Genomic DNA, 12453 nt, shown 5'->3' with positions numbered 1-12453 from the left:
GTTGAGCCAACGTTGTTTCTGGGAAACCATACACACAATTAATCATTTGACAAAATATTTGGGAAGAGGTTACAATTTCATGGAGTCTGTGAAGGAAGAAAAAAATCAAATGATTTTCACAAAGTCTAATTAATTTATTTTCAAGATGCTTGTATCTAAACCAAAGTCGACAATTTTAAGATTGTTCTAAACAATCAGTTGGGGTATTTATAAGCTTCAATATGAGGTCCTAAACCTAGCCTGAAAGTGCATCCTTATAGCTGTGTGGGCCAATATAGTCAAAATCTTTGCCTTGGGGTAAGTTGAGCCAATGGTTGAGCCAATGGAAAGTTTAGCAAATTGTGTATATGCAAGGAATTATTGCTGGGATATGCAGTAACAACAGGGCCTGGCCTTTTAAAAGTGTTTAAAATGTACAGTGTTTGTTAGGTGTTTGAGCCTGTGTTAAAATATGCTTAAAATTATGAAAAACAAAAAAGCGCTTGTGATTGTATTGAATTGTGTTTGATAGACATGGTTTAAAAAAGGAAGTGGTCATATTTAATTCAGCACATACATTTGTTGTCACGCCCTGATCTGTTTCACCTGTTCCTGTGATTGTATCCACCCCCTCAAAGTGTCGCTTATTTTCCCCAGTGTATTTATCCCTGTGTTTCCTGTCTCTCTGTGCCAGTTCGTCTTGTATGTTCAAGTCAACCAGCGTGTTTTTCCCGTGCGCCTGCCTTTTCTCTTCTCTTTTTGCTTAGTCCTCCCGGTTTTGATCCTTGCCTGCTCCTGGACTCTGTACCTGTCTGCCTGACCATTCTGCCTGCCTTGACCTCCTGGACTCTGAACTGGTTTAGACCTTTTGCCTGTCCACGACCATTCTCTTGACTACCCTTTTGGATTCTAATACATATCAAAGACAAACCATCTACCTCCCGTGTCTGCATCTGGGTCTCACCTTGTGCCCTTATATTTGTAGGTGGGTTAACTTACCCTGTCCATCAGCTCAACTTAACCCAAGTTGTGGCAAGACAGCACTTTTTTTTAACAAGCTATGTTTTCAAAACTGTAATGTTAACATTAATTCTAATTATTTCCTGGGAGACATAACATCCTGAAACATATGTAGATATCTTTCTTAGAAAGAATATTATATTTTCCTTGACAGATTGATGCAGAATGTCCCCTACTGATGGTGCAGAGTAAAATTGACATTCCTTCATGATCAGGAGGAATTCATGGGTTTATCAAAATTTGATAGGATGATATGATTGGATGAATTTTAACTGGACATATAAGGATCCTGCATGTTCAGAGTATTCAGAGTGTTTTTTTTTTTCTTCTTATGAGTATTTCCTGCCATAATGTCAACCAATCAACATGCACAAGGTCTTATAATTTAGTGTGGATAATAGAAACAACATTGTGAGTAGTTGACACTCAGGAAACATTAATTGGATTCTATGGGCTAGTACTTAGTAGACCAACGGTTCTCAATGGCCGTGTCTAGACTTGACAGTTCATGCAGCTTTAGTATTCTAATCATGAATTTCTGATCATGGAATTCTGAACGCATCATGCATCTACACCTACATTTAAATGGGTCTACCGTGTCCACAGTGTGTACGGATTCCCTTTTCCCGCTATATTCAAATGACAGTATGCATTCTATAAATGGTGGAATAAGCAAAATATGATATCACTAGAACAACTGATGGCAGTAGCTAACTACTGTAGCGAACTAGCCAGATAACATCTGTAGCTAGCCTTGTTTGCTGGCTAAATCATTTTTCTAAATATTAGCTAGTTGGTTAGCATTTATGAGGCCAGTAAACACGTTCCTCACATCCCTTACAAAAAACTGTATCATGGTAGTACAATGAAAAAAAGACGATGGTACTATAATGTTTGTTTGGTCACTTCTGAAAAACATGTGGTGTTTATGAATTAGAAGAGTTAAACGAATCTGTGGCCACTAGTCAGATTTTGACAGCAATGCTAAGAAAATGACAGATACATTCAAAATGAGAGGCTACAAGGACAAGACTCTTAATGCTGCAATGATGAAAATATCTGAAAAACAAAGAGAGGAATTGCTCAAAATTAAACTAAAGAAGAAAAACAATGCAAAAGTGTTTTGCACTAAGTACATCAAGTGTTCGGAGAAAATGAAAGCAATCCTGAAAAAGCACTGGCATACTCTGCAATCAGACAAAAAACAGCTTAGTAAGATCTGACCTGCCACGAGCCCACTCAGACACTCTTGACACCCACTCCAAATGGGAACTACAAATGTGGCTCATGCGCACAGTGCGATAGCACTACTGAAACATCCTTCTTCAGACTGTATTTTCTTTATTTTAATTGAACCTTTATTTAACTAGGCAAGTCACCCACATACAGGTCGAAAAGTTCCTGTTCAGGGGTATCATCTCATGCAAGAAAGGGAGTAATCTATCTCATCACCTGTACACTTGGGAAAGCCTACGTAGTACAAATGAAGAGACAATTAAAACAACACATAGCTGATCACCGCAGCTCAATCAGGTGTAAGAACACAAGAATCAGAATTAGCTCGGTAACATAGATAATTAAGATGTCTTATCTGCATAATATGCTTATATGATTGAACTGTTGAACTCTTGTTATTAGAATGCATCCCTTCGGACTCTGGTGTTGGCAGATGCATTTCCTCCCTCATATTGGCCTTCGTCACCTGGGGCCCAGAGAGGGGAGAAGTCACGCTTGTCTATCACATGTCCCTGGTGCTATGCAGAATATCCGAAAGAGAATAGGACAGCAGGGAACATTGTCTTCATATGTGAATGTGTGTCTTTACCCATTTTAAAGCATGTGAAGGGATGGCGTGATTAATGGGGAACCAATTATTTGTCTCCACAATGTCTATGTGCCAGTCACTCCCTCCTTTGGACTTCGGGGAGATAAGGTCTGAGACACTATCCTGGGATAGTGTATGACCGAGAGGCTCATTCCCCTCAGGACTTTACAATTGATTTATGCCATAGAATGAGTTGGTATCTCTGTACTGTGAAGTGCTAGGAATGAGATCAGAGCCTCTTCTTAGGGGCCAAACTCTGTACAATAAGAACAGTCTTCATAGCAAATGCTATCTGGCTGGGAGATACTCCATTCTCATATATCAAGTTTCACCTTGTGACTCATTCCATACATCAGTTGTTTGTCATGTAGACTACGAGGGTGTATCTTTGTATGTCATATTTTGTATACTTTGTATGTCAGAGCTGCTCGCCACAACACTTGGAAGTGTTGAGTCAACCAGCCTCATTATTGTAGAAGCAATTACTCTATGCTCCCTTATTAATAAGGTTTGAATAAAGTAATATCCTGATTGGTGATTGACCTGGTCTCTCCTCATTGTTCATTAGAATTTCCACAACAATTTTGGCGACAAGGAGGTGATCTGCAACTTCACCTGCTGACCGCTCCTGAAGACAAGTGGTAAATTGTGCACAGGGGATCTGAAATTGGGATCTCAGGGAAACCACACTCCGAAGGAGCAGCTGGACCCGCCTAAGCTTGGACAATCTATCAATAAGTGATGAAAGATAAGAAAAATAAATTGTTTAAATTTATAGATATAAAATTACAAAATTCCCTGTTGAGGATACGCTCAGAGCGAGGTCTTCCTAAAGAGGGCCACAGCTGAGGTAGCTAGCAGGACTGAGTTGGGTTGATAAGAGTGTTTTTAAGTGAGGTATCCTTCGACATGATTGTTAATTAGCCAGTTGCGCGCTACTAAAAGTCCAGATCCGTGGTACTGGGTTGATCACAGTAGGACTGGTGAGGTTAATGTATTGAAAGAGGAACTTGAGTGCAGGTGACTCCTTGTGAGGGCATCTGGCTTGGTGAAGTTCAAATAATAACGTGTAATGTTTTTATGAAATGTTTTGATAAACGAAGTTAACAGGTATGCCCCAGGTTACTATTGTTAGATATTATTGTGTTTGTTATTCCCGGCACTTCTCCGGAGCTGGAGGTTAGAATATAAGAGGTAAGATTGGATTTTTGAGGATCGTGTTACACAATTAGATAGAAGAAGCAGGTACTCTGTAGGTAGTTTTGTACATTTGGATAGACATAAGATAATCCATACCACAGTAATCGCAGTAGGCAATATCCCAGTGTGGAGACAACACCCCGTTTTGAGACCACTAATTAGGCAATCATTTTGATAATGGTATGGGTTACCCTGTTCATATAGACAGGGTTTGAAATCTAAAAACAGAGCTAACCGGTTTTTCCTCGTCTGTCTCATCCCCTGTGTGTCGGTGTTTGTGTTTTCTGTGAGTGTGTATGAGTGAAGTAGCAGAAACCATGGGACCACACAGGAGCAAAGGACACGGAATTCCAGGGGATTTCGGACCAGGTGAAATTGTGACATATCGAAGGATGTTTCCTTTGACAGGGACACTGAGTGTGACACTGTTGGATGAGGTTAGGGAGAGGTTAAAAGATTAACAGAACTGAGAAAAGTAAGAAAGATAAGGTAGATGGTTAAATTTCAGAAATGGGAAAGAGAGGCAGACAGGCGCACACAAAGGCAGGACCCCTTTAGGGGAAAGCCCCGCCAGAACATGGTAATACAGACTGAGGAAGAAGGGAAAACAGACAAAGATGAGAATGTAAGGAAGAATAGGAAAGACGATGAGAGAGATTTCCCCCTACTTATTCTTCTCCTCACAATGTCTATCCAGTGCTGCCAGTGCCTGTGGCTGCGGTGGTCGTGTTGGGAAGAACAGGAGCACTATATCCCACCAAGACTGACTGGACGACCATCAGAGAATACACCATGACGAAGGATGAGAGCTTGGAAGGGTATAGATGGAGACTGGAAACCTGTTTCAGGCTGCACAGCGGCATCAGACCTAATGAATTGAAATATGGAGCTCTGTTGAAGGACTCCCTGGTAAGGGGCCTGACACCAGACCTGGAGAAAGTGGTGAGAACCACCTGTATCAGTTGGGAAACTGAACCCCTGGCCACTGTGGTACAACTTTGCAAACATGCTGAGCGACAGCAACGTGCTCAGAAGGAAGATTTTTTTTGTTTTTAAAGTGAAGCCTCAGAAATTGCAAGCTGCCCAGTTAACATTCTACCACTGGCAGGTGCCTGCTGGAGTTGGAGGTGGTGGAAGTGGAGGAAAATCCAAACTTGGAAGTTGCTTCCCTAGTGGCAAGGCAGGCCATTTCGCTGCACAATGCAATCAAGCCCAGCAGCCGAGGGGAAGAGCCAGGGGCGGATCGAGAGGCAGAGGAGCCCCAAGGAGGGCATGTACAATCCTGGACAAGAACAGGAGGAAGAATATTGACATGATGAAGAGACAGGGACAGATGAGGTAGAATCGTCAGAGCAACCCGAGCATTTGTTTAAAGAGTCACACCCTTACCAGAGTAGAGCCAACAGTGGAGGCTTGCGTCAATGGTGAGTCAATAATATTTATTGTTGATACTGGGGCTGTCATGTCTGTCATTAACTGCAAGGCTATGACAAAACCTCCCATGTCTAGTGAAACAGTTAAAACTGCAGGGGCTTCAGGCCTCCCGTTCAGAGAGCATGTAGCCTGTCTCCTTTTGTGAGGAGAAGTGTCAACATCAATTTCTCTACTCTGGCCACTGTCCTGTCAAACTGTTGGGCAGGGACATCCTGCATAAACTGGGCATCAACATAAGATGTGGCCAAACTGGTTTAACCGTTATTCATGAGGAGGAGAAAGGGGGGGAGCAATTGATGGTAATGTCTGTTAATGTCTGACTGGTATTACACATGGGACATTGATAATGAGGTGCCCAATATTGTTTGTGTTTTCTCAATGACTAAAACCCATTGGGGCCACGAGGGCAGTTTCATGTCTGAAGCAGGCTTACATTGCACCTCCCATTTTCACCATTGACAAGAGATCTCCATTATGAGAAGCAATGGCTGTGTGCTACATTACAGTATGAGTGCAGTGCAGTGCAGTGCAGGTTTATACTGTAGCAGTGATTTCTGTGCTTTAGGAGTTAATCTAACCCCTGCACAGAAAGAGTGCTACCTGAGGATAGCACACCACATGTGTCCCTGGCAAAATCAGATAGAGTAGAATGGGCGGATATTGATGCTATTGACTGGGAGATGCACCCTGATGGGTCAACGTATTCACACAGCACAATAACAAGTTGTTACCCATTCAGTTGGGAAACGCCAACTGAGAGGGGTGTGCATGATGTTGATCAGGTTTGTTTTTCTACCAATATATTGTTGAGTGAAGACTCACCCCTCCTGAGAGGGGTCCCTGAATGCCTATGGGCAATGGACAAGTATGATTTTGGGAGAATGAAGGGAGCAGGGCCAATGGTGGTCACTCCTAAAGATACCAGGCGTCCATCTAGAGCACAGTATCCACTCAGTAGGGAGGCAATAGCAGGTATTACACCTGTTCATCCATCCCTGTTAGCTAATGGCGCTTTAATTCCCTGTACAGAATCACCCTGTAACACCCCTATCTTGCCGGTTAAAAAGCCTTCAGGTGATTGGAGATTTGTCCAGGATTTAAGGCTTTTGAATGACGCAGTTTTTGCCCGTGCCCCTGTGGTTCCCAATGTTACTATTCTGTTGGGGCGGTACAACCCACAGCAGAGTGGTTCTCTGTGATTGATTTGGCTAATGTGTTTTTTCAGTATTCCTGTGGCACCAGAATCTCAGTTCTGGTTCGCCTTCATGTTTCTTAGTAAAAGATTTACGTGGGCGGTGGCGCCTATATGCTATCTCCCCCAATGTTTTCAGCGGCTTTAGTGCAAAATCTGGAGGGCTTTATAGCCCCTGAGGGCAGCACTCTGATTCAGTATGTGGATGATTTGTTGTTGTGCTCCAGCTCAATGGAAGCTTGTGAAACTGATACTCATGCTCGTGTTGATATTTCTAGCTGAGAATGGCCACAAGGTTTCAAAGAAGTTACAGTTGGTTTCACAGACAGTCAAGTATCTAGGTCATGACATCACTCCCAATGGCAGGCAGCTGGGTACAGAGAGGATACAGGCTATTCTCTCCGTCGCACAGCTGGTTACTAAACAACACATGATGTCATTGACTGATATGATAGGGTATTGTAGGACGTGGTTACCTAACTATGCTGAGGTGGTGCATCCGCTTTCTGACCTTATTTATTGCCACAAAATGGCTATGAATGACACAATTAAGTGGACATCAGAGGGACTGACTGCTCTGACCTGACCTCTCCCTGTTTGGGGCTCCTTGACCATTCTAAACCTTTTAACCTCTTTGTTTGTGAGAAAAATGGCTTTATGTCATCTGTTCTAACACAGGATCGTGGAGTAAAGCAGCGCCCTGTTGGGTATTTTTCCAAACAGCTGGACAGTTTGTCAAGAGGCCTGTTTTTTTGTTTGAGAGCTGTGGCTGCTGCTACTGAAGCTGTGCTGGCTTGTGCAGACATTGTTGCCATGTGTGAACTCACTGTACACGCAAGTGCCTCATACTGTACATGCTCTTATTTCACAGGCAAAGACGGCCCATCTAACACCAGCTCAACTGCTCCATTATCAGAATGTTCTTCTGACAATGTCTCATGTGACCCTGAAGAGGTGCACTGAGTTAAATCTTGATACTTTGTTGCCTACCGAAGACGATGAAGAGCCGCACGGCTGTGTAGCTGAGAGGTCTACTTGGATCCACGCCAGCCACATCCGGAAGGTGCCTCACAGTTGCCATATGGGCAGTGACTCAAGGACAACCGGTCCTGGAAGAAGTACAAAATGGTATGGACTTGACTGATGACCGCTCAGTCCCATGGTGGGACTTAAATAACAGCCACTCCAGCTCGACAGGAGTCCAGCAAACAATGGCCGCTCCAGTACTGGAAGAAGCACAAGGTCTATGCATCCACTGGATGAGCATCACAGTAGGAATCATGAGGGAAACACCTGGTGGTCGCTGCTTAACTATACAGTAAAGACTGAACTGATGGTAGAAAAATATTTTCTGTTATGTATGTAGTTTGTTTCCACACTCAGCGATCTCTCCATTCTCACAGTATTCAGTAGAGGTCAGCATTAATGACACTATGTGAACTGCTGTTTGTCAAATGAGATCACATGGGGTCAACCCTCACTAGATAAAACACTGAGGGATAAATGCATTAATGGTACTTTGTCATCAACAAAGAATTTACGAGGGGGATTTTATTAGGGCGAGACCCAAATGCAGACACAGGAGGCAGATGGTTGCGTTCCGATATTTATTGTACCAAAAGGGGTAGGCAAAAGGCAGGTTGAGAACAGGTTCAGAGTTCATAAACCAGGTCAGAGTCCAAACAGTACCAGGGGATAGGCACGCTCGAGGTCAGGACAGGCAGAGTGGTCAGACAGGCGGATTCGGCGTCAGGGCAGGCAAAGGTCAAAGCCAGGAGGGCTAGGAAAAACAGAGACTGGGAATAATAAGAGCTAGGATAAAACAATGGGGAAAACAGGAGACACCTGCAGGTGGGTGGAGACAATCACAAAAACAGGTGAAACAGATCAGGGCATGACAGATTTGATTGTTCACATTGGTGCGGTAGAATCATCTTAGACCCTAGATCCCGTGTACCAGAACCTATTCTAATCCAACCCCGGTGAACCCAATTCCGAACCTGTCATTGTCACAACCCAAGCAATATTTCCATACCACAATTTAATGAATCCTATCTGGGAATGTCAACATGTGTCAATTATAGTGTCTTCCCAATAGGATGTAGCTGGAAAAATGGAACATGCAGCTGGAGACCCGTTAGACTGAAGGTGGGGCACACCATTGTTGACGAAAAACTGACAATCGCTCTCCTCATCAATTTGGTTCGACAATGTTTATTGGATTTGTGGTGATAAAGCCTACTTCTACCCACCAACAAATTGGACAGGGTGCTGTATTTTTGGTAAACTAAACATCTCTCTTGTGGTAATGCATAAAACAAACTCCTCCATTCCAAGCAGGTTAAGACGAGTTAAAAGGGGCATCTCGCAATCAAATGATGTCCCCAGTGACTCGCGACGATCCTTGAAATTGGAAAAGTTAATGGTGCGGGTTAATCCCCTGGTATGGAGCATCGGAGAACGCCTATGAGTTGGATCGGCTAGGATATAATTTGGAATCCCTGGTAAATTTAACCACTTCAGGGTTTTCAATTATAAGACCAGAGTTGCAAGGCACTCAACTCATGGCCACACAAAATAGGGTGGCACTTGACATGTTGCTACCACGTTAAGGGGAGGGGTCAAGTTCTAGAAGATCACTGCTGTACATTTAAACCCAGGGAGACTCAAATTTGACTATTGTAGTGGAACATTTGAAGGAGCTTAGCGGTGTTCTCGAAAGGGAAAACCAGCCTGACAATGACTGGAATCCATTTGGGTGGGGTCAGTCATTGTTTGGTGCTTGGGGTGCGACCATCTTCCACTGGCTCATACATGGTTTAATTTGCTGATTGCTCAGTTGCTGATTATCACTTGTGTGAAGATATTGTGTAGTAAAGTGGTTGATGTTGGTCTTACTATGCCCTTGATTGCAAATGAAGAAGGTGTAGATGAATAATCTGAGATTGATGGACAACAATCAGATGAACCTAGTGAAGTATCCTTCTCTATCGGCCAGTGCAGATAGAGAGGGTTCACAGTATATTAACGATTTCCCTGACCTATTCTCTATTCCTGACTACATCTCTGACGGTGGGGACCCAAATCCTGACCATGGGAACCCAGATGTAGAGCTCATGTTCCACACTGTGTGTACAAAGTGCCCAGGGGGGGTCTCTGTCATTGGTGTGGGAAGGGGTGGGCCAGGGGAACTGATGGGCATTTCCATCATGTTGATCCGTATCACTGTGCCCGCTGTCAGAGGGATGACTGTCGTATCTGTTGTGATGAGGCCTGTGTTTAGACACTGGTTCTCCTGTAGCAGGGAGCATGTCTAATTTCTGTATTTTCCTCAACAATGTACACTGCTCAAAAAAATAAAGGGAACACTTAAACAACCAAATGTAACTCCAAGTCATTCACAACTTCTGTGAAATCAAACTGTCCACTTAGGAAGCAACACTGATTGACAATACATTTCACATGCTGTTGTGCAAATGGAATAGACAACAGGTGGAAATTATAGGCATTTAGCAAGACACCCCCAATAAAGGAGTGGTTCTGCAGGTGGGGACCACAGACCACTTCTCAGTTCCTATGCTTCCTGGCTGATATTTTGGTCACTTTTGAATGCTGGCGGTGCTTTCACTCTAGTGGTAGCATGAGACAGAGTCTACAACCCACACAAGTGGCTCAGGTAGTGCAGCTCATCCAGGATGGCACATCAATGTGAGCTGTGGCAAGAAGGTTTGCTGTGTCTGTCAGCGTAGTGTCCAGAGCATGGAGGTGCTACCAGGAGACAGGCCAGTACATCAGGAGATGTGGAGGAGGGCGTAGGAGGGCAACAACCCAGCAGCAGGACCGCTACCTCCGCCTTTGTGCAAGGAAGAGCAGGAGGAGCACTGCCAGAGCCCTGCAAAATGACCCCCAGCAGGCCACAAATGTGCATGTGTCTGCTCAAACGGTCAGAAACAGACTCCATGAGAAACAGACTCCATGGTATGAGGGCCCGACGTCCACAGGTGGGGGTTGTGCTTACAGACGTTTGGCATTTGCCAGAGAACACCATGATTGCCAAATTCGCCACTGGCGCCCTGTGCTCTTCACAGATTAAAGCAGGTTCACACTGAGCACATGTGACAGACGTCCTCCAGCATGATGGGTTTGGCGGTGGGTCAGTCATGGTGTGGGGTGGCATTTCTTTGGGGGGCCGCACAGCCCTCCATATGCTCGCCAGAGGTAGCCTGACTGCCATTAGGTACCGAGATGAGATCCTCAGACCCCTTGTGAGACCATATGCTGATGTGGTTGCCCCTGGGTTCCTCCTAATGCAAGACAATGCTAGACCTCATGTGGCTGGAGTGTGTCAGTAGTTCCTGCACGATGAAGGCATTGATGCTATGGACTGGCCCGCCCGTTCCCCATACCTGAATCCAATTGAGCACATCTGGGACATCATGTCTCGCTCCATCCACCAACCACGTTGTACCACAGACTGTCCAGGAATGGGAGGATGCTTTAGTCCAGGGCTGGGAGGAGATCCCTCAGGAGACCATCCGCCACCTCATCAGGAGCATGCCCAGGCATGGTAGGGAGGTCATACAGGCCCGTGGAGGCCACACACACTACTGAGTCTCATTTTGACTTGTTTTAAGGACATTACATCAAAGTTGGATCAGCCTGTAGTGTGGTTTTCCACTTTAATTTTGAATGTGACTCCAAATCCAGACCTCCATGGGTTGATAAATTTGATTTCCATTGATAATTGTTGTGTGATTTTGTTGTCAGCACATTCAACTATGTAAAGAATTCAGATCTCGGATGTGTTATTTTAGTGTTCCCTTTATTTTTTTGAGCAGTGTATTATTCTGTATGATTAAACATGTGCAAGTATGTCTTGAGGAATAAAGGTTGTAAACTCAGTTTCCCAATGGAGAAAGCTTACATGGTGCACAACATTGAAGGGATTTGATTCTCTATTTATTTATTTTTTTATTCATATATTCTGCAACAAATGTTAGTAAGATACCATGTTACTGTTCTGATGTCTCTGGAAGGGACGGAGTCCCTTGAGAGGGGCATGTGGAGGAAGAATCAGAATTTGCTTGGTAACATAGATAATAAAGATGTCTTATCTGCATAACATGCTTATATGATTCAACTGTTGAACTCTTGTTATAAGAATGTATCCCTTCAGACTCTGGTGTTGGCAGTTGCACTTCCTTGGGAGTGTTGAGTCGACCAGCCTCATTATTGTAGAAGCAATTACTCTATGCTCCCTTATTAATAAGTTTTGAATAAAGTCATATCCTGATTGGTGATTGACCTTGTCTCTTCTCATTATTGATTAGAATTTCCACTAAAAACATTTGAAGACGACTTTGTTTTTCCCATTGTGATGGGCCATATAATGGGGAATGTACCGACCTTGTCTCTTCTCATTATTGATTAGAATTTCCACTAAAAACAGTTGAAGACGACTTTGTTTTTCCCATTGTGATGGACCATATGATGGGGAATGTACCAACCTTGGTAATCTTCGGCTGCTACTAGGGGTACCTTCTTGATGTGGCCGGACTCCACCAACGTGTGAACCTCTGCGCTGTACACTGCTGCTTTCTCTGGATCCTTGGACAGATGCTTATCTGTCTCTCACAGATGAGCCAGTACTACCTCCTTCGGAGCTTCCAAAAGAGGAATGTTCTTCTTCCACAAGAGGGGAGTGACGTACCGTTGAACCCTGCCCACTTCGACCCTGGCTGTCTTCTCCTCCAGTATATCATTGGCTTCTACATCTTGTCTGGACTGTGTGATGAGCTACGCA

At 44.0% G+C, this 12453-nt stretch overlaps 1 long non-coding RNA gene across 1 annotated transcript; it reads left to right on the top strand.

Annotated features, from left to right (window-relative positions):
- Positions 1-3126: 3126 nt before the first annotated feature.
- On the top strand, positions 3127-11948 carry LOC110525608 (uncharacterized). The gene is made up of 3 exons (XR_002473782.3): positions 3127-4393; positions 4722-5448; positions 7522-11948. It is a non-coding gene; the product is annotated as an uncharacterized LOC110525608 (long non-coding RNA).
- The last annotated feature ends 505 nt before the right edge of the window (positions 11949-12453 follow it).

This window comes from Oncorhynchus mykiss, chromosome 6, assembly GCF_057628025.1.
Source record: "Oncorhynchus mykiss isolate SJ-2025 chromosome 6, ASM5762802v1, whole genome shotgun sequence".
NCBI lineage: Eukaryota > Metazoa > Chordata > Actinopteri > Salmoniformes > Salmonidae > Oncorhynchus > Oncorhynchus mykiss.
The sequence above is the reverse complement of the archived record's forward strand: the minus strand, read 5'-3'. Positions and strand labels throughout refer to the sequence as shown.